The 26,958-nt window shown below is 36.7% G+C and overlaps 1 protein-coding gene and 1 pseudogene across 1 annotated transcript in view; one reads left to right on the forward strand and one right to left on the reverse strand.

Annotated features, from left to right (window-relative positions):
• The window catches only part of LOC105221823 (coiled-coil domain-containing protein lobo), a 481,480-nt gene that overhangs the window by 273,949 nt on the left and 180,573 nt on the right, over nt 1-26,958 (forward strand). The window lies entirely within an intron of this gene.
• LOC125776902 (small nucleolar RNA U3) lies at nt 7,851-7,980 on the reverse strand (annotated as a pseudogene).

Consider the following 26,958-nt stretch of genomic DNA (forward strand, 5'->3'; position numbering starts at 1 on the left):
ATATCAATCTTCGATTTAGACTTAAAAAATTCGTTATTTTTCCGCTGAAAAATCTTTCTTTGAAAAACTTTCAAAATTAAACCTCAGGTATGACGTCACAGATACTGATGCCGGCAATAACGTTTGCGACATAATTCGTAAATACAAGGACTGCTATATATATTTCTGGCCTAATAATGAAAATAGGCATATTTATCAACGAAAATGTTTTTTTGTTTTTTTCGTTGGATATGGCTCGTCTTGGAAGACCCACACGGTCCATTGCTATTTTGTTTCGGGCTCATATGCATAGATCCATGATTCGTCACCTGTGACGATCTTATAAACGTCTTTTGAAGCACCGCGATCGTATTTTGTCAGCATTTCTTTACACCAATCCACATGAGCCTTTTTTTGAGCGATTGTTAAATTGTGCGGGATCCAACGAGAACAAACCTTTTTTACGGCCAGATGTTCATGCAATATCGAATGTATGCTGGTGGGAGAAATGCATAGGCATGCCTCTATCTGAAGGTATGCTACATGACGGTCTTGCATTATCAGTTCACGTACGGCATCGATGTTTTCTGGTACAACGGCTGTTTTTGGACGACCTTCATGGAATTCATCTTTGAGCGAACGTCGGCCACGATTGAATTCGTTGTAACAGTTTTTCACAGTGCTATAGGATGGTGCTTCTTAGCCATACAAAGATTTTAGTTCATCGATGCACTCTTGTCGTGATAATAGACGTCGAAAGTTGTGAAAAATGATCGCACGAAAATGCTCACGAGTTAATTCCATTTTTTGGCCGAGATGAATTTTTAAATTCCCTGTAAATAAAACAACTCACGATTAAATGACAAAACGTTCTGAGTGATGTTATGCTAAAAAATGTTAAACTTTCCAATGGAAATGTCAGATTGCACCTGGCAACACTTAGTGTTGCCTAGTCCAGAAATATATATAGCAGCCTATGTAATATTTTAATAATTGTATTCTGGAGGATGGAGTTATGTGTACAAGTTCACGCAAGTGAGGATAGTTCCCTGAATGCTATTCACTTAGGCGTGCCCAGGACCGATCCTTTTACATATGGTTCAAGCAGCTCACGAATTCCGGTCTTAAATCAGGTATTCTCTGGGTAGCCAAAGAACATCCGTTTGAATGCGAGAAAAAGTGAGGAGGAGAACAATCTCTACTCTACGATTTGAGGGCAGGGTTCTTAAATGTCAGGTCCCTTTACTGGGAAGGGGCTGCTGCCCAGCTGGTTCATGTCCGCGTGAAAATAAAGGCTAACATCCCCGCCATCTTAAAAATGCGAAGTAGGAGACAAAGACTGCGATGAGTAGGCCCTTGTGACATTTACTACAGTCGCCAAATAAAGAAGTGTGATTTCGTGGTGGGATTCGTGGTGGAAAAGAGACTCCGCGCCCGAGTCGATGAACGTCTGACCACAATTCGCTCAAGCGAAATTCTTCAACATATGGCTAATTTGCGTCCACGCCCCGAGGGAATAGAAGGACGATGTGACCAAAGATGCCTTCTACGAGCGCTTGGAGCGCACCTGTGAGAGCTGCCCCAGTACGATATCAAAATCGTGCTTAGAGACCTGGCAGGGTGGGCAATCTTCGACACAATAGTCGGTAAATTCAGCTTCCAAGAGAAAATATCCCCTAATGAGTAGAGGCTGATCGACTCCGCCAGGGTTCGAAATATGGTTATCTGCAAAACTAATATGGCTGTGTTTACAGGCGTTGAAAAATACCAAAAGCTCCGTGAGAATCGGGAAGGACCTCTCCGAGCCGTTCGAAACCAAACGAGGTTTTAGACAATGCGACTCCTATCGTGCGACTTCTTCAATCTGTAGATATTTTCGTCTATATTGGAACCAGCAGCAATAACAAATCCAACGCAGAGTAATTCTTGTATGCAATTGAGATGTAAAGTCCTCTCAAACAAAAACCAAACTCTATAAGTCACTCATTATTCCCGTCCTGCTATATAGTGCAGAGGCATGGACGATGAGTTGAGCTGACGTTACGAGTTTTCGAGAGAAGGGTTCTGCGAAAGATTTATGGTCCTTTGTGCGTTGGCTACATCGAATATCGCATTCGATGCAACAATGAGCTGTATAAGATATACGACGACATTGACATATTGTAGTTTAGCGAATTGAGAGATAGCAGGTACGCTGGCGAGATCGTGACGTACGTATGAATGAAAACATTGTGGCAAGACTTGGTGGAAAAGGATAAGGCTTCGCTTGGAATTTCCAATTGTGCATATATGCAGGAATTATTATCGCTATTGTCTTAAAAAGAAAACGAAGAAAATGAAAGAAAAAAGCGTGTTTGGATTAAGGACTGGTTAAAAGACAAACATGAATTAGGCAATATTAAACTTTTCAGACGGTTAGAAACCAACGCCTAAACGGATTTACTTAATGGATGAAAATCAGTTTTACCAATTACTAAACATAGTGGAACCATTAGTTAGGAAGAAAAGATCAAAGATTTTAAATTATTCTATCATATTGTTGTAAAACGTGCTTTTTATTTCGCGGTTAACAATATTTCGCACTCTTAATTCTCCACAGGCAAGGCATGGGTTCATATAGTAGATCAATAAATTCTCCCCAAAATAGTTTTTCTTTTGAATTCATATGTATCTGCGATGTTCATTTTTTGAAAATTCGAATTAAATGCGGTAAATTACACCAGCATACTTGTGCAATCAGAAAAATATCAAAAACGTTTTGGCTTTGCCCCAGAAGATGGTGCAATCACACCATAAGTGCATTTACTATCAATCAGCTGGCACCATCAGGTGATTGCACCAGCATGCTGGTATAGTGTATTGGGCGCTTTACATATGTATGTACATATATGGTATGTATCAGAGAGCTGCAACGATCTCAATTTTTTCAATCATACCGCATCATTGACTCGGATTTTTTTTGACGCAAAACTTTGCTTCAACAAAAATGAATGATCGTAAGCGAGCGTGCTCAAAGCGAACATTCAGTTCCAATCACACTTGCTTGTTTCGTAATGATTTTGTTCGATCGAATGCCTTGTGTGAGTAGTAAAGAATGTTTAAGGATGTTGCTTGCATTAAGCTCGATCGCAATCATACCGTTTGGTCATACCGGGTGGTTCAATTCAACTCGATCTACTTATTTCGTCATAAGTCTAAACTCGTGTGCACTTGCTAAAAAGTTGAGTTGCAGTTTGATCTCAATAATCGGTGGCGTAAATAATAATAATAATAATTATAATTATTAAATAGCATAATTATGCAGAGCGAATCGGCGAAGAGTGTTGCTAACAACTTTTGACAACTTTTTAGGAGTAACATTCCACACCAAAAGGATTTCAAATTCAAAAATTCAAATTTTGGGAATGAAATCAATGGATTTTGAAAGAACAACAGGCGACAACATCTTAAAAAAACTTAAAAATTTATTCAATGAATTTGATATTTCGAATATTGAAAAAATTACGTTTGTAACGGATAGATTAATATTATTCAAGTCTATGCTCCAACGTCTGACAAAAGTGATGACTTTCTATGATAAACTAGACGAACTTATGCGATTAACAAAACCAAACGAAATAAATATAATTCAAAGCGATTTCAATACAAGAGTTGGAATAGTAAAAGTCGAAAGAGTTGCAGGCCAATACGGCTTAGGGGAAAGAAATAAGAGAGGAGATCGACTAATTTTATTTTGTCAAGAACACAAATTAATAATTTCGAACACATTATTTAGCCTTCCTCCCAGAAGTCTGTATACATGGAAATCTCCATCGGACGCCTCTGATAATATCATAAGAAATCAAATAGATTATATTCTGATAAATAATCGCTTCTGTTCCTCAATAAAAAAAAAGGTCAATACATATCCAGGAGCGGATGTACCTTCGGATCACAACTTGCTACTGACAAAATTGCGTATTAGGCTAGTCGTAATTAAAAAGAAGTAAGCCTCAAATGAAGCTAAATATAGATAAGTTGAGAGACGAAAGTGTGAAACGCCTATTTGAAAGTGAAATTAACGAAAAAATAAATGATATCCCACCAGGAAGTGCAGAAAGTATATGGAGCGACTTAAAAGAGATAATTTGTACCACAACAAAAAACTCTCTTGGAATAGAAAAGAAAGAAAATAATAAAAATAATTGGATGACAGATGGCATATTAAAATTAATAAGTAAACGCCGGGAATATAAAAATAAAAACACTGACATGTATAGATAACTAAATAGAGAAATAAGGAAGATGATCCGTAATGCAAAAACAAACTAGATATACAATGAATGCCAAGAAATGGAAAGACTACAATTTTTACATGATACCATCCATTTACACAAAAAATTGAAAGAAGCCGCAGGTTTTCATCGTAAAAATCCGCCCTCAATTCTTATAAATGAAAATAATGAGGTGGTATTTGACATAAATGAAAAGAAAAGTATATGGAAAAAATATATTGGAAACGCTTTTTCGGATGACAGTAGATTACACCAGAACCTTCATCTCCATCACAGACCAACGGCAATTATATAATATTACGAAAGGCGAAATAGAGAGAGCTATACAACCAATGAAAAATTACAAAGCAACTGGTTCGGATGGGGTTCCAGCTGAAATTTTAAAGTTAATAAATGACAAAAATATGACTCTCTTAATAAAGCTTTTTTAAAAAGTTTATGACAATGGCCAATATCCAAAAGACTGGCTAAAATCAACGTTCATACCACTACCTAAGAAAAATAATGCGAAACATTGTAGTGAGTACAGACCAATTAGTCTAAAGTCACATGCTCTCAAGATATTTCTAAAAGTCATTCACGCCAGAATATATAAGAAATAGGAAGAGTCAATGGGCAAGACGCAAAAAAAGAGGTATTTTTATGCTTTATTGATTATAAGAAAGCTTTCGACACCATTATATCATGATTAATAATAATCTAATCGAAAGAGTCAAAAATTTCAAGTACCTTGGTTGTCAAATCAATGAAAGAAAGAAGAAAATTAAAAGAAATAAAATCTCGAATCGAATTAGCGCGAACAACTTTTCTAAAATACAAAAACATATTATGCAGCCATGACCTCAACATCACAACCACAATACGTTTTTTAAAATGCTATGTTTGGTCAGTGCTTCTCTATGCGATGGAAACGTGGACTCTAAAAATCACAGATATGAACAAACTAGAGTCCTTCGAGCTATGGCTTATTAGAAGAATCCTAAAAATCCTATGGACAGATAGAGTTACAACCAGTGAAGTTTTGAGAAGAGTGAACGGCAATAGAGAGTTGTTAAAGGCTATAAAACAGAGAAAAGGAGCCTACCTAGGACATATTATGAGGCACTCTAAGTATGAGCTTCTACAAATAATCATCCAAGGAAAAATTGAAGGAAAACGAGGTATTGGCCGTAAACAACTTTCGTGGCTTCGAAACATTCGACAATGGACAGGAATCCAGAACGTTGGTAACCTTATAGATGTGGGGAGAGGTAGAGAGAAATATGCCGCGATAATTAAAAATCTGTAATTTTTTTAATTTTTTAATTTACAGTAGATATATTTAACATGTAAACATTACATTATTGTATTACTATTAACTATTATATTGTACATATTATTAAATGTTATATGATCACCAATATTCGAATACGAATTTGCAAATAAAAAAGAACGGATAGAGGAACAAATATCATAAAAGCCTTACAAAATAATTCTAGACTAAATTGTAGCAGCCATTTGTTTAACAAGTCGTTCTCTGCCACCACAGAACTCGCAGAAGTGATGAAATCGTGCAAAAACATATTTAAATATTTAAAAAAATCAAATTTGCAGCATCTCCTGATCACTTCTCTAAAAAGCCAATTCCCAACACGTTGGAACTCCCATTACACAGTACAACAGCTAAACTGGGGGGTGTGAAATTCCAAGTCAGGGTGATGGTACTAGGTCAGCATAGTAAAACCCTCAAAGGGTTTGGCGTTCGTATGTGTCAGTTTTTTTATGACCTTTTAAATTTTTTCCTTATCTTGATGTTTTTTCGCGAACCACTTGTCCGATTTTGATGAAACAAATTTAGAAAAATTAAGAATTACAATTTCTATTTGGTTTTATTCAAAAAAGTGTCTCTAGTATGTATGTATATTAGGGTGATTTTTTTTTTGAATTGTTTATTTTATTCAGTCCCATAATGAAATTTCCTTGGAAAAAAAGGCGTGCAAGATGTGAATGGCAGATAAATCGCTCCCCTTCCACTCAGCTTCAATTAAAATCTGCTGTACGTAAATTAAAAAAGGCGCTTAAAGGTGAGGAAGAATTGAACACCGAAATGTATATAAAGAAGCTGTGTCCAAATTCAAACAAGCAAAATTCCCTTTGGAAAGCCCAAAAGTCCATGAAGCCACCAACTGACTCCAACATGCCTATACGAGACTTGGGTGGAAATTGGGCTCGAAGTGACGAGGAAAAGGCTAATTGCTTTGCAGATCACCTAGAAAAGGCATTTCAATCCAACTCGCCAAAGTTAACTTTAAGCTGTCAATCTTACCCAACACAGCTAAAGAGTCGCTCGAGTCTCTTAAGACTTCTCCTTCTGAAATTATTGGTATCTTCAAAGAATTTAATCCAAAAACGTCGCCGGGACATGATAATATTTCACCAAAAATGCTAATTGAGTTACCAATTATTGCTGTAGAGATGCAATATTTCTAGATGCAGCGCAGGCGTTTGATAAGGTGTGACACGAAGGTCTTTTATACAAGATTAAAAAAGTTCTACCTTTAGAATTGTATAAAACATTGGAGTCTTATTTAAAAAAAAAAAAGGTGCGTGGAGTCCCTACGCGCGGATGAAGTTATACTTCTTAGTGATATTCAGAAATGCGTATCATTTTGTATGAAAGAAAACTAGAAAACTTAAATTCACATTTTATAAATTTATTATGCACATAAAATGAAGAATAAAGCAAAGTCTAAATGAATGAATTTTGACTCAGAAAGTAGTTCCGTCTCTTCGTTGCGGAAGAGAATATGCAGCGTAATCATCTCTCTTTTGTTCTTCGCCAATTTGGCTGCCGGATTGACTTGTGAAGATCAATTTTTTGTTGGTGACATATTCATATGTGTACGCATATGTATGTTTGTATGCTTGTGATTTATTTGTTCGGCAATGTATGCAAATATATGTACATATAAGTATATATGAATGTATGAACATGCAAGTCAATGCGCGCACATGCGTATACATACACTCATATGAGCATGTGCAGATACACAAGATAGGATAGAAGATGTATGCCTTTTAACATCGTATACTATACAAATAAATATTTTTCTTACTAATAGAAATTAAAATAAAGAAAAATATTTATTTTTTATAGTATACGATGTTAAAAGCAAAAAATTAAAAATTTATTCTGTCGGGATTCGAATCTGGGACCTGTGTTAGCATCTTGACCTTCCAAGCGCTTACCACCAACACCACCATTGACAATTAGGTTGCGCTAACTTAAGTATGCAAGAAACATACAATGGTTCTAATAATTTTGTTTAAGTATAGAATATACATACTTTGTAGAACATTTGCTTTCGCAATAAATTTATCACAGCAATATACATATACATAATATGTATATACATATGCATAATATGTATATACATATACATAACATTGCTGTGATGCCCTGAGAAGTATAGTCTTAATAAATTTATTTTTAATTTGTTGCTTACTAATAGAAATTATTATTATATTAATTTATTTTCTATTAGTAAGAAAAAAATATTTATTAGTATAGATTTCCAAAAGCACAGAAATGATTCTGTGAATTTATTCATTAAAATCGCCACTCAGAAGTCATTTTATCCCTTGTAAGCGAGCGATTTTCTTAAATCTCACGCTCCCAGATAAAACCATATACCTCGTCCTCGTGGGTCAGTTTCAAAAACCACAGAAATGATTCTGTGTGATTCTGAAAAGCCAACGCAGAGTATTTCAACCAAAACATTCGTAAAATAGTTGAGAATTCGCAGAAATGAAAGACAAACGAAAGAAAAAGAAGTATAACTTCAATAATGCATAAGCATACAAACATACATATGCGCACACATGTGAATATGTCACCAACCAAAAATTGAAACATTGTTCTACAAAAACAACAACAGCATAAGCATGGAACATTGTGTTGTGTTGTTGTGTCGGCCGAGCTGTGCCGAAAGAAACGAACAAACGATCGCCGATTGTCACCGCTTCGCTTGCTGCTCGCACATCTTCGCAGACAAGGTTGCGTTACATTCATATGGATGGAGCAAGGTTGCGCAACTTTGCGTTACTTGCGTTATGGAAGGTTGCGCAACCAGAATCTATCGCAACCTTTTCCGGCGTCGTATACGAAGTATAACTTCAAAAATATAAAATTTATGATAAAAGTGGGAGATTTCAAATCTGATGAGCGACAGACACCAGCTAAATAGATTTAAGATTTTATAACTTATTGTTAGGCTTTAAGAAAAAGCGGATAAATAAAATAAGTTTGAAAAAAAATATATGTATTAACATTAAGGACTGGACGAGGCGAGGTAGAACGGGGCTCTAAACCTGATTTTTCCACGAAATTCGCCTTTTTGTGTATATATCTCGTAAATGACAAGAGCTATAAAAAAAATTACATGCCAAACTTGTAGAAAATTTTTTTTGCTACAAAAAAGGTCCGAGGTTAAAATCGTGATAATTAATACATCTCAAAATATTCGGCTTCTTAAGTATTTCCTTATAGAATTTTCATGGATGGTATGTAATAAAAAATCTATGAAAATTCCATACGGCCTTAATAAAAACGCCGAATATCTCGAGAAGTATTAATGATAGCGATTTTTTTATATACTTGTCATATACCAGATATATCCAAAAAAAGCGAATTTCGTGGAAAAATCAGTTTTAGAGCTCCGTCTAATTAATTGCAAACGAGGATTTTATTTGATGTTGTTAAGGGGGATTTTTTGCGTATTAACCAGTTTATTTTGTTGTATTTTAATATATATGTATGTAGGTGCTTACTTCATTCCCAATATGTAAGCGAATATACGGAGCCCTTTTGTTAGTGAAGTGTATATGTATAGACTTCAACTCGCCTAAAGTAATGTGTCATTTCTGTGTCCATTATACAATTGGATTGATTGAAGATTGCACTCTGTTCAACGACTCAGTTTTATTATTGCCGGTTGTAATGATGCAGGTATCTATCATATGTGGCGATTGTGCAGTTTTGTGGCGTAAGCATGCCCTAGCGACAAATTGTATAAGAGTGTTCACAGGACACTTCATTGGGGTACACCTATTTTTATTGACCGTAACTAAACATTATAAAAATTGCTAACGACAGTGCCAAAATAGAGGAAATCGGAAGATAACCCCGCTTACTTCCCATATAACGGTACTTATGAAAACTACCAAAAGTGCAATAAATCAATAGCAAATTACGCCAAGGAAATGAAATTTTACCTCCGAGATGGTATGAGAAGGCTTTATTGAAGCCGGTGTGAAAATTGGATAACAGGCGTCGCACCGTCATTTTTTTTGGTGAAATCTCATATCTTGAGAGTCCACCAAACCGGTTTGATGAAATTTTGTACGTAGCATTCCTTTAATATTTCTATTTCATAGGGTGAAAATGGGTAAAATCGAACAACAACTACGTCTACTTTCTATCTAACACAATTTTAAATCCCACTTGATTCTTTCACTTTCCAGTACACAAATCAAAAAGTAATTAATATAACGGAATAAATTTTGCACGAATAATGCCCCTAGTGTGTGCCAATTGCGAAATGTGTTCAAGCCCCCTAGGTACCGAATATTTGGATCCCAGCACCTAGATTTAACTTTTAATCGAAATTATCGTTCAATGTATGATATAGTATATAATTGAAATTCAGAGATAGTCTTTATCTGGGAAAGGTATGTCTGTATGTAATGGGTTGAATCGGGCCAATACTTCCTGATGACTTTGTAAAATGAGAGAGCGTGTTTGTTTCTTTGTACCAAAAATAGATACGAGGATTTTCGAACATCCAGATGACTTCGCTTCAAGTTGGTGAATGTATGTGAGGTACCTTTATGAGACCCAGGAAACTTTTTTTATGTTGTGCCGTGATAACAGTTAATAGATAAAATCGGATCGATACATCCCCAACTCCATATACTACGTATATGATTTTGGTTTTTCTGCCAAATCTATTGATATATCGAATCGAGTTATATAGAGTATATGTATGTATATTTTAAGCTATTTAAATATTCCGAATCTTTAGGATGACATTTGACATCTCAAGGTGCTTCCCATGGCTTTGATTCTTGCAAGTTGCAGGAGTATAAGATCTTCATTTGCATCCGAAATTAGCCCTTCCTTGCTTGTTTTATTTTGTTTTTGTTTCAACACGACAATAACTTCAAATATTAATACCATGATGCGAAGCGCTTTTACAGGAAACATTAACCAACAATCTTTTAAATAAAGGGTGGGCCATCTAACGTTTTAAATTTGAATTATCTGTACGAGTATTCCGACATTGGAAAAGTCAAATACCATTCGGAAAGTGACAGATATTCAATAAAAAGTCTAAAATTAACGAAATGGGTCGCTATTCACTATTCTACAGTTCGCAGATTGGGCAGAAGATCGTTTGACCGAGGATAGTTAATTTTACCGAAAAATCATCTTTTCGGACGAGGCTCATTTCCAACTCGATGGTTATGTTAACAAGCAGAATTGTCGCATTTGGGGCACAGAAAATCCGCACGTAATCGTCGAGAAGCCAATGCACCCAGCACGAATCACTGTTTGGTGCGGATTTTGGTCTGGTGGAATCATCGGCCCATTTTTCTTCCAAAATGAAGAAGGAACCGCCCTCCATCAATGGTGAGCGATATCGCGAACGGAACCGAATTTTTATTCAAGCAAATTGAAGAGGAAGACTTGGACAACATTTGGTTCCAGCAGGACAGCCCTACGTGCCATACAGCAAACGCTACACTCAATATTTTACTCCCTATCTTCGAAATTTAAAATTTTATATGGCCCTTTATTATCAAGAAGTATATTTAAAACAGCTTCACTATGTTATTATACTTAGACAATGTACCTTGCATTACGTTATTTCTTGTTGCTTAATAAAAACAGATATTCCGTAAGAAGATACATTTCCATAAACTTATATACAAATGTATATGGTATGTACATTAGGGTGTGCCATTCTGAGGCAACCTTTTTTTTCAACTGAAAACAGGCTCAAAACTTTCGAAAATGTGTAAAAAAAAGTCACTCAAAAGATGAGCTCCTAATATCAATATTAAGAGGTGCCTATTTCAAATTTTCTGTTTTCCATATAAATTACATAGAATAAAATCATTTTTTTTGTGGTGGTTATTGTGCGGAGGTTTTATATATATATATATATATATATGTATCACAAATAAAATGCATTTTATCTCACTACAAAATTTTTTACTGTCTTACCTTTCCCGCTACTTTGATTATTCTACGAGTATTTACCATTCTGATTGACCTTGAAAAAGATTTTTAACTAATGTAGCAGCAATAGAATTGAAATGGTGCTAATTCTAAGTTTTTATTGTTCTTTGTTTACTAAATATTGTAATTATCTAATGTCTTTAATTTAAATGCATTTCTCACTTTACGATGATGAAAAATTTTTACTTTCAATATGGTAGATTTAAATAATTCGAACCAAAGCACTAGCGCCTGAAATACGCATCTCATGGCAAAATGTATAAAACAAAATTTATTTGCCACGTCATTTGCTACCGAAATGGCATATGTGATCATGGCCGTAGGACGAACCGTTCCCGAGATACGAGCGAAAATGCGGCGCGCCACAGCGCAAGGTGAAAATTGGCTTGCGGCCACACTTCTTGACGTTGATTTCGCCGAATGCTATCACTCACATTCATTCACCTACGCCAAAGGACACGTTCGGATAGGTCTCCACACAAATATTTTTTCATCGAGTTCCTTCACCTTCCTGACTTCCTGTCAGGGATTTCGCCGAGTTCTATCACTTACATTCATTTCCCTGCGCCATACGACATGTTCGGACTGATCTCCACATAAATATTTTTTCATCAAGTTTCTTCACTCTTGTCGTTGATTTCGCCGAGTGCTGTCACTTATATTCTCTCAACAGAACACAGAACTCAAAATGTCTGTATCTAAATTTAAATTTAGACAGAAATGTCCTGTGTTTGGCATATATCTCTACAATCTCTCTGAGTCCCAGTTACCTACTTACCAGGATGTTCTTTTGTGTTATCAGTTTGAAAGATTTGGTATAGGGCGACTCCGAGGCGACAACTATGAACCTAGGAGTAAAGAGAAATAGTTGCAAAAAAGGTTGAAAATACTTTCAAAAAGTCATCTATTCCGATAGTTTCACACACCAGAGTTGTACAAATGCTCACCACATACCATAAGAAATTTCTGACTCTTAAATAAATGTTTTTAAGGAACCCAATAGGTTTGAGCTCTAAAAGAGACGACTTTGTCTCTTCTGCCGGAAAATTATTTGACATCGCTGCTTGTAAATGCATTTATTTTTCTTCTTGCATTTGTCCAAAGGAAAGGAAACTTCCTGTCATTGAACAACCATTTCTCTTGGACCAGAGAACCAGAAGAATTGGTCGCATTGGAAGTGTTGATCTACCTGAAACAAAAAAGATTACAAAGAAAAATGAACGTAAGCTTTCAAAACGTCATTCAACATCAACACTTACTGGAAAATTATCAGCTAGAACACGTGACCATTCATATCAGCCAGACTCTCATACAGACGACAACAATGTAGGTGCGTCGCACATGGATTCTTTCAAAAACGATGCTGATGATGGATTTTCTCTTCCATCCTCTAAAACCAAACAAAACATACAAGTATTAGAACATACTGCTTAAGCTGCCCAAAGATTGGAGTAAGTGATAGAGCAGCGGCCTTGATTGTTTCATCTGCTTTTCTGGATGCCAAAAAAGCAGGTTTGATAAAAGAGGATCAGGCTAGCTTAAAAAAAGTGTTGGAGTTAAGCTCCAAAACACCGAAAGTATTGACTCTGTATTTGGGCTGTATTTTGACGGCCGCAAAGACAATACACTTACACAAATCAGCGAAGATGAAAAGTACTACCGCGACACTGTCAAAGAGGAACATATTTCTCTTATAGCGGAACCTGGTTGTGATTACTTTGACCACGTCACCTCTCCTTCCGGGTCAGCTGAGGATGAGACGCAAGCTATGTGGCCACATTTACAAGACAATTCAGTTGATGTGGAACATCTAGAAGTTGTCGGTGCTGATGGCACCAACACGAACACAGGTTGGAAAGGTGGAATCATTCGGAAACTAGAAGAAATAATAGGTAGGCCACTACAGTGGGTTGTTTGTCTTCTACATTTCAACAAACTTCCATTTCGTGCCCTTTTCGAACACATAGATAGTGTTTCAAAGAGTCTAAATACATTCTCTGGCGACATAGGTAAACTGCTTCCTGATTGTGAGAAGTTGCCTGTTGTCAAATTTGAAAGTTTTCCATCCTGCCAATTACCTTCTGAGGTTATTAATCTGACTCAAATTAGCACAGACCAAGCTCATCTCTATAAAATATCAGAAGCTGTTATTTCCGGTCAATGTTCCTCAGATTTAGTGTCGATGCATCCAGGTAACATGTGCAAATCTCGCTGGCTCACCTGTGCAAATAGAATTCCGAGATTATACATTTCTACTGACAAACCAACAAAGGAAATAAAGATTTTGGTCAAGTACATACTTACAGTTTACTCACCTTTGTGGTTGTCAATAAGATTCAACAGTTCAATCAAAGATGGCTCGAGCCATCTCTATGCTGCAATTCAAAGGTCGAGATACTTACCTGCTAAACTGCGCAAGGTTGTCGATTCATCCATTCAACAGAATGCTTTCTTTGCTCTTCCAGAAAACATTCTCCTTAGTATGATGACTGACGAACGGATAGTTGGCCCTTAACCGTCTTCTGGCAGCCAGAGAAGCAGAGTCTGACACTGTAAATGGAAGGGTTAGATTTAATAAAGTGCCAAAGCTGAATTTCAAAGCTAATAATTATTACGATATGATTAACTGGAAGACTATTACCTTGACGGTTCCACCAGTTCTTTGTTCAGTTTCTAACGAAGAACTCATAAAAGGGCTGTCGGGAGTCACTGCAGAGGTATGGAAATTTAGTGAATTCCCCTCTCACACCGTGGCAGTCGAGAGAACCGTCAAACTGGTGACAGAGGCATCTTCTAAAGTTATTGGCCCCCAATCTCGTGATCTTTTTATACGCTCTGCACTGAAATCTAGGCAACAAGTGCCAAAGTTTAGTACAAAATCTGATTTTATCAATAAATTTGACACAGATTCACACTAAAACAAGCCTGACATATGGTTGGTTGGTTGGGTTGCGCTTGGGAGGAACCCGAAGAGCAGCCACATCCACGCGGTGGGTTCTGGGTGACCAATACAGGTTAGCTGAGAGCTGCAACAATTTTCACCTTGCGCTGTGGCGCGCCGCCTTTTCGCTCGTATCTCAGGAACGGTTCGTCCTACGGCCTTGATCACATATGCCATTTCGGTAGCAAATGACGTGACAAATAACTTATTTTTTTATACATTTTGCCATGAGATGCGTATTTCAGGAGCTAGGTAGACAATTTCACGATTTTAGGTGAATTTCCGAAATTTCAAGGCCGGAGTTGGGGTTGAAGATGCAATCCGATCTCAAAACAAAAAGTTGCATTGGAATCAGGAAGTACTAAAGCAACTTTTCTGCACTATTAGAAATCCCCAATCGAAAAAAGTCCGGAATCGACCCACCGTATATCCCATAACTTGAATCATATTTTCGGTCAAAATTCAACTACATGTGCTAGTCCACATATTCGTTACCTAGGGGCTTGACCACTTTTAAGGGATTTATACTATTTTATTATTAGGAAAAAATTGTATCCCGTTATATCATCCGTTTCCTAGTTTTGTGCACTGGAGTGTGAAAGACTTAAATAAAAATTAAAATTGTGCTATAAGGAAACTAGGCATGGTTTTAGTCCGCATACGAAGTTTCGTCAAAATATCCCTATCTTCACTCAAGTTACAGCTTGTATATACATAAGGTCGAACAGACAGTTGGTCACTCTCTTTGTACTGCTCATTAATACATACATATTATGTATATAATCTATCTCGATTAGTTTTAGGTGATACATACAACCGTTAGGAGAACAAAATTATTATACTCTGTAACAACATGTTGCAAGAGTATAGAAATTTAACATGTCGAAGAAGAAAAATGTGCGCCTCTTCAGGTGTCGAAAAACGATAACAAAACCAGAACTCTACGGAGGTTGACTCTTCAAGTCCATGTTTTGAATGGTTAAAAATGCAGTTGTTTCAGTCGATGTGTGAGAGCTAGTATTGTCGTAGTGAAGAGTAATCCGTCTTCGCTGGCGGATTTCGTGAAAGGCAACCGCCAAACAAATGGTTGTGCACTACTCGGAATTTACTGTTCTGTGTTGTCCTAGTGGTATTGTTTCGACAAACTGGACATCATTTATTTAGAAGTGCCCTGTCACGAAGTCATAATCGTGCTTGTCGACTTTAATGCTAGGGTGGGAAAGGAAGGTATCTTTGGCACAACCGTCAAAAAGTATAGCCTTCCCGAAGAAACATTCCCAAATGGGTAGAGGCTGATCGACTTCGACGGGGCCCGAAATATGGTTATCTGAAGCCAAGACTCGCACCCGCCTCTGTGCAGCAAAAAACGCACGTCAGAAAATACAAGGAAGGTTCGACGTCGAGAAGCTGCAATCACAACAGACAGATAAACGATACTCTCTTCGGCTTGCACTCCTGCTCTCTGAGAGCACTTATCAGCAACTCGGTATAAGGGAACTGTGGGATGGCAGTGCGAGCTCCTTAAGCACAGCTGCAACCCAAATAATTAGTTTTTGGAAAATGAAAAAGAACAGGTGGTACGATGAGCAGTGCCATGTCGCAGCGAAGACAAAGCAGAATGCCTATGTCGCAACGTTACAGTCGACCACAAAACATGTGGTATGGAATATATACCCAAAGTTGAAGAGGGAAGCGAGGTACATTTGCAGAAGGTTTCAATGTCGGAAAATACTCTTAAAGAACCCCCAAAGGTGATCTGGTAACCGATGCTCTGGCCATACAAAAATTATAGAAGGAAGACTTATTCAGCCTGCTGAATGACAGTGAAAGTATAACGCCAGGGGAAGGCGAACCCGATTTTCCAATCGATGACGATGGAGCAGACGTTACATTGCCCGAACATGAAAATGTTTGAGTAGCAAATACCCCTCTGAAGATCAACGAAGCGGCGGGGGCCGATGGATTGTCGGCCAGTCTATTCAAACACGGTGGCGAAGAACTAATAAGGAGCATGCATCAGCTTCTTTTTAAAATAAGGTGGGCCGGTAGCATGCCCAACGATTTGAATTTAAGTGTACTATGCCCAATCTATAAAAAAGAAGATCCCACAATCTGCGCCAACTACCGCGGGATTAGCCTCCTCAACATCGCAGATAAGGTTCTATCGAACGTATTGTGTCAAAGATTAAAGCCCACCGTCAAGAAAATGATTGGACCTTATCAGTGTGGCTTCAGACCTGGTAAATCAACAACCGACCAGATATTCACCATGCGCCAAATCTTGGAAAAGACCCGTGAAAGGAGAATCGACACACACCACCTCTTCGTCGATTTCAAAGCTGCTTTCGACAGCACGAAAAGGAGCTGCCCTTATGACGCGATGTCTGAATTTGGTACCTCCGCAAAACTAATACGGCTGTGCCAGCTGAGGTTGAGCAACATCAAAAGCTCCGTCAGAATCGGGAAGGACCTCTCCGAGCCGTCAGACAAGGCGATTCCCTATCGTGCGACTTTTTCAACCTGCTTCTGGAGAAAATAGTTCGAGCTGCAGAACTAAATAAAGAAGGTACCATCTTCTATAAGAGTGTACAACTGCTGGCGTATGCCGATGATATTGACATCATCTGCCTCAACACCCGCGCCGTTAGTTCTGCTTTCTCCAGACTGGACAAGGAAGCAAAACAAATGGGTCTGGCAGTGAGCAAGAGCAAGACGAAATATCTCCTGTCATCAAACAAACAGGTGTCTCACTCGCGACTTGGCACTCACGTCACTGTTGACAACGTCCGGTGTGTTTTCCGGTGTGTTTTCCGTGGCTGATGACAGCCTTACTCCACGGCGCTCAAAAGCACAGCGGATCAAATCAATGCGTTGATCAGCGCCCTGAGAATGCTAAGCATTTTCAGTACCATCTTGGAACCAGCGTAAACACAACCAACAATGTCAGCTTGGAAATCCAACGCAGGATAACTCTTGGCAACAGGTGCTACTTCGGACTGAGTAGGCAATTGAGGAGCAAAGTCCTCCCTCGACAAACAAAAACCAATCTCTATAAGTCATTCATAATTCCCGTCCTGCTATATGGTGCAGAGGCTTGGTCGATGACAACAACTAATGAGTCGACGTTGCGAGTTTTCGAGAGAAAAGTTCTGCGAAAGATTTACGGTCGTTTGCGCGTTGGCCGCGGCGAATATCGCATTCAATGGAACGATGAGCTGTATAAGATATACGACGACATTGACATAGTTCAGCGAATTCAAAGACAGCGGCTGCGCTGGCTAGGTCATGTGGTCCGAATGGACGAAAATTAACCGAAAACTTCATAAGTGCTATAACTAATTTATATATATATAACTAACTAATATATAATATAACTAAGAATTAAAGTAAGATATAAAATTGCACTTTGACATAGGGGATTGCAGTGGCAGGGAGCACCTGTGGGCAAACATTTTCTGAAAAAATAGTCGTGACTCCGTCCGAACAAAGAGCCAACATTCAATTTTGTTTTAAAATTGATAAGTATTTTACCGAAACAGTTCAGTTGATGAAACAAATTTATGGCGATGATTGTCGTGAAGAATTAAATGGCGATCAACATGTGGGCCAATCAAAATCCGTGACACCGGAAATTCCATCGAAACTGTGCGTGAATTCATCAAAAATTAGCCGAAAGCATCATTGAAATTGATGGAAATGTTAATGCAGTATTCTACCTTGGAGTTTTAAAGCGTTTGGCCTTACCGATTATTTGACCAAAAATCACATTTTAAACATTAACCACTCTCCGTATTTACCTGACATGGCACTGTGCGACTTCTTCCTTTTCGGAAAAATGCATTTGCCTATGAAAGGAAAGCGTTATGCAGCTGTAGAGGCCATTCATGCTGCTTGCCCTGGCATACTGGCCGTCATACCGGCCAACGAGCTAAAACATTAGTTCGACATGCTTTTGGACTGTGAAAAAAGCTATATTGAAGCATAAGGAGACTATTTTGAATAAAATAAATTAAGTTTGCCTAAAAAACTATTTGTTCTGTTTGTTTTTTAAGTCCTGTTTACTTTGGAACGCACCTTGTATATACAACGATTTTTGTTTTTCTAACAAACCTTATGTGTCAATGTATGAGTTCTAAATAGTAAATGTATATATAAAGCTGCTTGGATTTGGCCTTCTGGTGGCCGTTTTACACCTTAAAGTATTTCCCTAGCTTTGATTCTTGCAAGTTGCGAAAGTATAAAATGTTCGTTCAGCTATCGACTATCTCTCTCATTGAGTGGACGTGTTTTCTTGAGTGCGGGTTTTCTTTTGTGCTTTACGCTTTATTTTCATGATCCTCCTTCCATATAAGTGCAAATGCTTTCGTTTTGCTTTGATCGTGGATATTAGTGAATATTTTACATATTATATCCCCAGAGCCTCCTAACCTCGGGGAAAATAAGTTTGCTTTGCTTGCCTCTAGCCCCAACCCCAAAAGAAAAAAACTTTCAAACAAACTTCCTCAAGTTATAATAGATTACCCTAAGTTTGTTCTAATGTCTGCAGCAGATTTGAGCAAAATTCTCCAAATACTTTTGTTTCATTGCGAATAAAAGCTTAGAATCAATAAGAAAGGAATTTTTATCTATCACTGAAATATGTGATGAAAATCTACTCTTAATTGTTAAAAATCGAAAAATCACTAAAAAATGTCTAGCAACAAAAAAATTAAATGGAATTCGCGATATTACTGTGAAGTTACACGACAATTTGAATTGATCTAAAGGTACTATTTACGCTCCATTCTTAAACGACATTGCAGAAGAAGATATTGTTGACAATTTAAAAGATCAGAGAGTTACTTCCGTCTATAAATTCATTAAAAATCTAAAAGGCAAACCTTTTGGAGTGGTTCTCCTTTCATTTGAACGCTATAAACTTCCCGAAAAGAACGAAGTCTCATGGCGCACAATGTAGATTAGAGCCTATTTCCTAAACCCCATGAGGTTTAAAAGTTGCCAGCTTGTAGGCCACACAACTAAACGTTGCCACAACAATCCAGTCTGCGATATGTGCAATTTCCCTCCTCATCTCCCTCGCCATGCAACCGCACCTTTTGTGCAAATTGCTCAGGAGATCATTCTTTCTCTTTAAGCTCTTGTCCTAAATAACTACAATCCAACAATATTCTAAAAAAAAAACAGAAAAAAAAATGTTCAATGCGAGAACACTAAGGCCATACAAATAACAATTACCCCCCACCTCTGCAAACACTACCTTCCCTTCTGTTACAAAAGAAAATGTCAGCAAGCAGATAACTAACGTGATTTCCCACCGCTCATCATCTCCTCCCCTAACATAGACACTAGGGTGTGTCATTCTGAGGCAACCTTTTTTTCAACTGAAAACCAGGCTAAAAACTTTCGAAAATGTGAAAAACAACGCCACTCAAAAGAAGAGCTCTTAATATTAATATTAAGAGGTGCCTCTTTCAAATTTTCTGTTTTTCATATAAATAACATGGAAAAAAAATCATTTTTTTTTGTGGTGGTTATTGTGCGGAGGTTATTATATGTGCACGCGATGGCTGCCAGTGGGGATGGTAAACTCGATTCCCATTCGAGTTTTCTCGTAAAATAATCGATTTTTCGAATGTCAAGAATCGATTCTTAATCGACTTCGACTACTGATGATCGATTACAAAAATTACTAAATACTGTAATAAATACCTTCTTATAAATCCTTACTGATATTTCAAATTGGTCCAATTGTTCAGGTGGGAATATTTGTATAAACAAATGCAAAATATTCCATATTTGTAGAAAACACAAATGTAATAACTTCAGTTTAATCTCTAATAGTGTAAATATTGTAAGCTCTACTAGCCTTACATTCCTAGGTTTAATATTCGATAAGAGACTTACTTTTAAGGAACATTATACACACCTTCGTAAGCAACTAGTTTCTAGGCTTAATTTAATTAAGTATCTGTCATAAAAATATTGTTTAATTCATATTTATTCTCTCATCAATATCACAAGAGCTTTAATTGTATCTAAGATTGACTATGTCTTCCCTATCTACGGCAGTGACGCGCTTTGCCTAGCCCGCGGGCGGCCGAATTTATTGCTCTCTCACAGATTCGCTCACACGTATTAGTCAAGCGCTCTCTATACATTGTGGAAAATTAATGTTCATTTGAAAATCACTTGATCAACGACTGTTGACTGCTACGCATGTAATTTGTATGTACGCGCTGATTAACAATTTTGGTTCAAAACCATGAAAATATTGATTTTTAGTTTTTTGATACAGCCGTTTAGGTGAAAACTTCAACATAAATTCAATATTAAAAATTTTTTGAATTTTAATTTCTTTTTGACACGTGATTTGTCTTTATTTTTGTAATTGATAAAAAATTAATAAGGAATTTCATTAATTTCACAATTTTGTAAAAGTTGTCGAATCACTTTAAAATTTTTTTACATTAATTAATACTAAAGTTTTGTATTTTTTTTTGGGTGTAGCAGCAAGCTCTCTCATACTCCAACACAAGCACACAGTTTGGTAGTGTGCGTTTGGGCATCACTGATCTACGGCAATTGCCTTAAAAACAGCATTTAAAAAGCTACATACGCTACTCCCGTAGGATTTCATTTTGGTATTGTTACCGCTCTCACTTTGTCGCGAGCCGTAGCAGAGCCATAGCAGAACAATGTAAATGTAATGCGCTCTGCTCTGCTCAGAGTTTTGTTAGGTAAAAAACTATAGCTGTAGCAATAGCCAAAAATGAAGTGCTGTGCTCTGCTCTGGCGTAGCGGTAGCATAAAATTGGGAGCGGTAGTACAGCAGAGCTAAATGAAATGTTCATGTGCTACAGCTACCCATGATATACATACATAGGAGAGATTTACCTAACAAAACTCCGAGAGGGGCAAAGCACATACTTTTACATTGATCTGCTATGTGTCTGCTAATAGCGGCCATACACAGGCACACTTGTGCGTTCGATCGGTATGTGTAAACATGCGGTTTACTCGTGTATGGGCTTGTTCGCGTACCGATCCATGTTCGCGAAAATGTTTGATTTTTTACGATCGGTGCGCGAGCATGTTTATCGTGTATGGCGTTGTGAGCGCACAAAATCTCATTTCTCTCGTGTCGCCGAGCAGTGAAGATCGCGGACAATTGCAAGTGTTAAGGGGAGAGACTGCTTTAGAGGCTTCAAAAAATCGATTTTTTTGAGGATTTTTTTGGGAGGGAAAGAAATAATTGATTCAAGCGAAATTTCTAGGCTTTATAGTCATATATTTGAACATCTTTCACAAATTTTTTGAATACGAAATCTTTGATATTCTGCCTTTAGGAAGCAATCACCCGATGCATCTTGCATATGCATTTATCAGGAAAAAAAAATTCAAAGAGATTCATGTTTTTTAATAACTTATCTTCTAGTTAAACTAAGAGAATTCCAAAAAAAATTTACTTTATTTTGTTTAAAAATATGTTCAAACTTGACTTTTCCTAGTTTTTTTTTTAGTTTAAATAGAAGACAATTTTATGCCAAAGATAATAAACTTTGCCCAATTCCAACTTTGCCCGCCAATTAAAATAATCGTAAAAATAAAAAACCGAGAAATCGCGCTTTTCGCTTTTTGCCCAAGCGCTCATATACTTGTATGAATCTGTCTGACGCTCGGACACTATTTCCCTTCTAGCTTCGACAATATTTCGAGTTCCAATCTATAACTTTGTTTGTTGTTAGATAATTTTTAAAGAGATTTAAGCGATTGTTTGAAGCTTCTAAAGCAGGTTCTCCCCTTAATAAAGATTTCGCATCTGAATTTATTGATCTTATAAAAAATTAATTGGCAATTTGGCAAACGAAAAGTGATAAATATAAAAATAAAATTGAGAAAAATAAAAGTTGGAATAACTTATTAACGAAATACAAAGAAATAGATAAAAGTGCTACATTAGAAATAAATTCGAAGAAATGTTCCGCTTGCCTGTCGCACATGTTAACTGTGTGAAGAACGAACGCAAAATGGATTTGTGTGTCGTGTATGGGCAAACGAATTCACACAGATCGAACGCACAAGTGTGCCTGTGTATGGCCGCTATAAGGCTACCGCAAAAGTGAGAGCGATAGCTATAGCTTAGCAATAATTCTAGAAATTTTGCTGCTACGGAGTAGTAAATGAAAACCCTGCCTAAAAGCAATATAAAACAAATCTTTGCACCATATCATGCAGTTGCTAGAAGAAGTATTTGTGCATTCCGTACATCACCAATAAACTTAATATTAACAGTTATAACATGTTATAATAAAGGCCTCCACTATTTCTAAATGCATTAAATTAACTAAAGATCTAGGTATTACAACTATGCCGGAAGAAAAAGCATTGTTTGTTTTCGACTACATCACACAAATGATGTTATCCGTTTAATCGTTTCACAGCCAAAGTCATAAAAGTTAATGTTTGGATTAAGGTGCAACACCACTACGCCACCTGCAACCAAGAAGGGAAAGACCCTGCTTATCCACCATCATGTCGCTGTCATGATATAAAAGCCTTTGTTCGCCTTCGTCTTGGTCATACGACATTAACACATTCCCATTTATTAAATGGAAACAGAATTCCACCCTGCCTATGTTGTAACTCGTCGGCCTCAACCATAACCCATCTGCTACATGACGCCTTTTCTTCAACTCAGTTAGAACCAGTAGCTTTCAAAATAATAAAGCTCTTGATTTATAATAAATAACATCTACTGTAAACTAGATGAGTTTCCTATCTCGTACAAAGTTAAAGAAATATATTTAAGTTAACCTTCTATTCTAAATTTATTTACAACATATATTTTTTAGTCCATAAAAACATTGCTTGTAAATAACTCTTGTATGGAAGATTCCATTTTTAGTATTAAAGTCATTTATAATGAAGCCGTGAGCTGAAAGCCACTGTAGCTAGCGCTCCTTTGAAACTGTATAATAATAATATACCCGAGCTTAGCCCTTTCTGAATTTTTAATTTTTGAACGTAGACCACTTTGGCATTTCTAGTCTGAAAACCCTAAGCAATGGTTATTTTGTATATGAAGTTTCTTTATTAATTTTTCTCTTCTGTGTGTATAATATTATATTTTCATACATATGGAAAATGCTTGCTTCAATCTTAAGTCACACTTCTGTGGTAGAAGTGAATAAGTAGAAAAGTTAAAACATTCTTGCGAAGTCATGTATTTTATTTTACTGCCAACTTCTTTATGTGACTTTCAAGAGTGTTTACTTATACTTCATTTATTGAGAGGAAAAGATTTAATGTGTGGCAGTCAGCTTCATCAATGGAACTAGAATATGTACATATCCTTGTATACCATATGTGGGTGTGTGTAATGCCCACGAATATACTTATTTTATGTACATTCGTCTTTTATGTAATATATGTGGACGGCTTTTTCCAAATGTGTATTCGTTATTTTATTTACTCGGACAGGTTTTGTGGCACTAACCTTGTACCGATTATTGAACTTGAGCATTGAAATTTCTAGGTCAAGGCAATAAAGTTTTTATTTGAGGTTTTTTTTTGCAAATCATTAACTCTTAGCTAAAGAGGCAGGTATGTACATATGTTTGCATATAAAAGATGTTTCGAATATTTGTTCAGTAGTTTACTTGTTTTACTTATTCGTTATATTTTGAACTTATAAAGTAAGCCGATGTTTCAAATAAGTTCTCTCTTTTTACTGTGAAGTAGCGTGTCGTATTATTATCTAACAATACGTGAACATATACAAATAAAGTAGAAGGATGTTGTTTTTTCCCGAATTATAAAATATAATCGCAATAATATTTTCTTAATGTTGCAGTGATCTGCAAAAAAGAATAGTGATGAAAGTTAGATTTAAATGGAACTAAAATATTCAAATTAAACTACATGAAATTATGAAAAATATTCATATTATATTCAACTAACAATGTATTAGTTGAAATTATATCTTACTAGCTTTGCACCGCATTTTTACCCGCGGTTTATAAGAAAATAAATTGTGAATTAAAAAAATAAAAGTTGAACATCGGATTATAAATTATTACAAATGAAATTACAAAATTTGATGACTGATGGAATGGGAGAGATTAGTATACTTATGTAAATACTTTTTGTCTCGGGTCGCAGAGAGCTAGGAAGCATTTTACTGCAGCAAATCACGGTAATCAACATTGCGGCACTGATTTTTTTCTGCATAAATGCAAGTAACTTGCCTACCGTGAGAAAAACAAGGGGTGCCAAGCTAAAATCAGGCTACTTTTAGAGTTGAGCCTTTTCTATTGTGATAACAGAGATAAAGCTTATGAAGGAAATTGTAGGCGACAGATCGAGGGATTTTAAGAACTTCACAAGATATATATGTGTGACCAAATTGAAAGGTGAATTTTGTCCCTTTCATCTCCTTCAAAGTAATCCCCTTCCGCTGCAATACACTTATGCAAACAGACTTTCCAGTCATCATAGCACTTGGAAAAATCCTCCGTCATGATGGCCATCAGAGCCTTCTTCGATTCAGCTTTTATTTTTTCAATTGAGTCAAAACGCTGTCCTCAGAGTGGTCATGAATTACAGCGCTTCTCTAATAATTATGTCATGGTTGGCTGGTGTTATCACTTGATATCGGTGAGCAATGTATTCTGACAATGCGCTTTTATAAATACTTGTCCTACAATTACCGAAGATGGAAAGGCTTATTATAATCGCAAAGAGTTCCTCCAACGTAGTCACTGACCGGCACAACATGACGTCGTTCTTCGTTGCGTTTCAGACGCTGTCGTCATCAAGCAGCCACCATCGCCTCCAATGCTTCTCGGAAAATGGCCTTTTCCTGTCCACCGACGATTTTAGCGCTTGAAATTCTAGTATTTATTTAGGTAGGTACAAACCCCAATCGAATAAATGTAAGTGCAACATTTCAACTTTATTTATATTTAAAAGGAATAATGGGAGAATGCGGAATTTTTTCTTGGGCGATGTAATAAAAAGAAGTAAACATTAAACAACAAAATTATATCCAAATATATTTCTTAGTTAAAAAAATAATACAAAATATTTATGTATGCAAAAAAGTCTCAGATGCCCTGTGTAAAATTTATTATTGTAATTTTAATTAGAATCCGAGGCGCGACCAGTTTTCAAGCGCTAGTTCATTTTTACATGAAGTAGAAATGAGTCAAAAGATAATATTTTTGAGCTGCATCGAAATATGTACTCTTTTTTAATACTCTTAAGACTAACTTATTACATGGTTCTTACTTCTATTTATACTAACTAGTATTTTTACTTATTACTAGTTGATAGTTTGCTTAGTTACAGATTATATTATTTGTTTAGGTTAGTTTACATGTATATTGTTTGCATAGATACATTTGCTTTGTTTTAATATAAGGTTGTTGTGGTATTCACACTCAAGGTTTTTTTGATGTTTGTTACTATTATAAGGAATACGTTCCTTAACTCGCTCAAAATCGGCCGAGATATATTGGAAGCGACAGAGCTACTTGAAGACGACAACGACTGGGGCGCAACTATAAGCGACATCATGTTGTGCCGGTCAGTGACTACGTCGGGAGTGCTCTTTGTGATAAAGATTAGCATTAGTATAAAAACGCTATGTCAGAGGACATTACTCGCCGATACAAAGGTGAAACACTAGGCAATGATTGAAAAATTTCTGCCCGATTCAGTATGCCTGCCAATCAAAGAACGGAAGAGTGGTCCACTTATTTGGTCATATAGCTTGGTTATGGTACTGTTTCTTAGGATGTTCAAGTCACCCAAACATATCGCCTGTTACTAACGGAGCAATGACAAGTTTTCCGTTTAATAACAAACCGACTAGCTAGCGTAGAAGGGGTTTTGCCGTCTTACTGGAATGCTCATGGATACTAACGCCCAAATAATCATTGGTAGCCTAGTTAACATTGTTGTTAGCTCGGAAGATAACCTTATTAGTTATATACCCTGTAGACTTCTTAAATTCCATCTACCCGTGAAGGGGCCTTCCGACAATTTTAATCTCAAAGTTGCTCAAATTATTTTGCTTCTTAAATGTGAAAAGGCACTATTTTTACTGTTAATACGAGTACACAATTTATTCTCTTTTTAACCGCGGGTAACAACGCAGGGCAAAGCTAGTATAACGTTAGGTGAAGAAAACTATTGTACTCTGTAGCAACATGTTGCAAGATTATAGAAAAGAGTTTTTATGAATCGCTTTATCATAATTTTGATGGGTCAGTAATTAGCTTTAGAGGTTTGCTCTGAACAATCTGTTTGAAAATTGCAGCGTTGCTTTAAAAAGTAATCCATGCCAAATTTTGTGAAGATAAAAAAAACATTCCATATAAAGTTCTGATTTTGGTCGATCTTATTAAAGAGCAGCTAATATGCAGAATTTCAGACCGATAGCTGAGAAACTGAGGGATTAGTCCACGTAAACATATATA

The sequence above is a fragment of the Bactrocera dorsalis genome, chromosome 2 (assembly GCF_023373825.1).
Source record: "Bactrocera dorsalis isolate Fly_Bdor chromosome 2, ASM2337382v1, whole genome shotgun sequence".
Lineage (NCBI taxonomy): Eukaryota > Metazoa > Arthropoda > Insecta > Diptera > Tephritidae > Bactrocera > Bactrocera dorsalis.